General features: G+C 34.0%; 1 protein-coding gene across 2 annotated transcripts in view; it reads left to right on the top strand.

Annotated features, from left to right (window-relative positions):
• Positions 1-3032, top strand: part of santa-maria (scavenger receptor acting in neural tissue and majority of rhodopsin is absent) — a 29262-nt gene that overhangs the window by 16179 nt on the left and 10051 nt on the right. The gene's annotated exons all lie outside the window — the stretch shown is intronic.

Below are 3032 nucleotides of genomic sequence, written 5' to 3'. Positions count from 1 at the left end.
ATCAAAACAAATTCTATGGGACTGAGAAATATTATTTTCTACTTTTTAGTCCATTTATAAAAGCGTTGTATCAAGGTGTATTAAGCAAGGTGGTGTTGGGGCGACAGCTGAGTTTTTCGCCGCGGAGGCAATTACGTCAAAATGATGTGTTTGTTGTAATTCATACCAATGACAGTATGGACATCAGCGTATAATTTGTTAGTGTAATTTTTTACTTATATACGGCCAACACCACCTTGTTAAATACGCCTTGCGTTGTATATTAAAAAGTTTTTTTTATATTATTTATTTTCTTTTACTTGAGTTCTTAAGATCGCATTGAAAAATCCTTTCCTGAAAACTTTTATTTAGGAGCGCTGTTATTTACTCCTCAAGAAAGAGTAACATTTTAAGACACTGAATTTTATGTGTTTTTGCAAGTTTGTGAGAGTGGCATCGTTTGGGAAAAGAGCGACACTGTAACTAGTTTGATTTATTTTTTGTATCAATGTGGTTAACATATGACTTTTAAGCATGAGTGATCCTCTCACGTCATGATTTATGTACGATGAGTTGTGCTACGTCGCGACGTTGTTTGCCGGCTACCGGCAGCCGACATATGTATGTATGCGTTGACTTTCGTCGCGTCTGCGACATGCCATCAATGATGCCGTAATAAAAAAAAAAAACGAACATGACATATTTAAATTTTATTAGCTTTTACTAGTTAGAAATTTAATAATTTTACAATAGGCAAATAATTTTTAAATAATGGTCCCAAGAAAGTTATTAGCAACGTCAACGATCTGTCACTTTGAATGATATACTATTTTATTAGGGTTGGAACTGCATTAAATTGAATATTTCAAATATTATATAAATGAACAACGTAGGGGCTATCACACACACACCTGTTAGATAATATTCCCAATCGACATAATTACATTTGTACCTTTTGTTCTTATCTTTCATTTGGTTTCTTCAGTCATTCACTTTTCACTAAATTTATAAATATCATTTTTAAATTTGTTTAGTTCAATAAACGCTTATCATTTTTACCAAAGGTGACATACCACTCCGAATTGTTATCAAATTATGTTAATCTCCAAGATTTGCTAATTGAGTGGAAAATACATATGTACATATGTGCTTACATACATACATACTTACATTACTACTGAAATTGAGGAAATATGAAATAATTTATTACTGGTTTACGGAGGTATTTACTCGTAAATTGAATATTTAACCACATGTGCGCCTAGTTCGTTATTTGTCAAAGTTTTCTTTCCTTAGTACAAAGATTACGTTGAATTATTTTGCACCGAGTCAATCAGTAAACATCTGATAATCAATTGATTCGCCGCGTTGCAATTTAATCGCAACTTTATGACACCTGCTGGACTAAGGGTCAGTTTCGCTATGTCTGCTCAACACTAACTGCAGGTTAAACACCGCTATCGACGTGATCGACTCCATTATATATAACAGCGGGTCAAAAACGATGCTTAACCTGGAGTTAGTCTTAACCAGACACTGAGAAACTGGCGCTAAGAAGTTTAGTTGTTGGTTTTTCGTATGTACATATATATATTTATAAATACATATTAGGGTGTTTGTTTATTCGCCTTTTTTCTTAAACCGGTTTTCGACTTTGAAATTAGGAAAAAACTGGAGAAATCGGTTTTTATTTTACATAGCTTTTATACAGTGAAAATGCTTATGTTGGTGTGAACTCATGGCCAAAAACTATTAACAGTAAACATAGCTTTTGTTTAGAAAAGAGCAAAGCAAAATAATCTCAAAGTTATTTTTTTTTAATCAAAAGTAAAACAAATAAAAATCAGTGAAAAATTCATCTTTGGTCTTATTTTAACTTTTTTTAATTCCTTATTGCATCTGGTCCCAGCAACATCAAACACATTTTTTTTTTTAAATATCGGTCGCCCTTCGGCAGACAATGGCAAACCTTCGAGTGTGCTTCTTCGGAGGTGAAGTAAAAGTGTTAATCTTTCCATTTGTGTCGCAACATCAAGAAGCAGAACACGAATTGGAGCAGAAGCTCGGCCAAACATATAGAAACCGTTTGAGCGCCAAACATTCAGTTATTGGAATCATATATGAAATAAAACTATGTATTTAGTGGTTTCCCTTAAACTGGAAAAAGATTTGAAACCTACGAAAAACTCAAAGCTTTTGTTGGGAAGTCAAGATTTGTATGAAGTGCAGAAAGTCGGTTTGTTCGATATTCGATATTCGAAAAATCAAGATTTCAAAAAAACTGCCTATAGGTATCCAAAAAAAAAAACGGTGGAAACCGGTTTCTCCAAAGACACACTTTCCATTTAGTAAATATTGATGCCCCACAAAAAGTTGTTGTACGTACAGATTGCTGATTGTGAGATAGGAATATGAGCTTTGGAAAAAGTTGGCAAATACTGCCCTCAGGGCAATGCACTCTCACCTCTCTTGTGTTGAAGTGCATCACTTCGATCGCATCCACGCTTAGGATTGTGCACTAGCGTCTGGAAAATCTCTCAGAGAGATTTGTCTAACTTTAGAGGATCCTGAAAATGATTGATGAACTGCACATTTTCTTCCATAAGTATAAAAATTTTGTTGAGCATACTTTGTATGAAAGAAAATGCATGACACTGTCCACAAACAAAAAGTTGTCAAAAATCAACAGTATTTTGTTTTGAAACTTGCACTTTATTATACTAAAATTGCATGAGCTACAAAACTGCATACCCGAAAATTTTCTGCAGGGCATTAGGATAGCACACCCCTTTGTTGGCATGTTTTTTAAATTTGTATAAAATATTTAAATCGGATTTTCACGTAGAATATGCTACATTTTTATAAAAAAAAAAAATAACGAATATTAAACAAACAAAACTGTACATACTCCGGATCCAAAGGGTGGGCTATTCAAATGACTGGGGGTGTATGCATGGAAATATCCCTCTTTGCGCTCCAACTCAGTCACAGTCGAACGGCTCGTCTAATTAGCCCCCTTCCTCACTCCTAAAACCAGTTTAACCGTTATTTTA

Source organism: Rhagoletis zephyria, unplaced genomic scaffold (genome assembly GCF_001687245.7).
Source record: "Rhagoletis zephyria isolate East Lansing unplaced genomic scaffold, Rhagoletis_zephyria_1.1 Rzeph_scaffold_04809, whole genome shotgun sequence".
NCBI classification, from domain to species: domain Eukaryota; kingdom Metazoa; phylum Arthropoda; class Insecta; order Diptera; family Tephritidae; genus Rhagoletis; species Rhagoletis zephyria.
The sequence above is the reverse complement of the archived record's forward strand: the minus strand, read 5'-3'. Positions and strand labels throughout refer to the sequence as shown.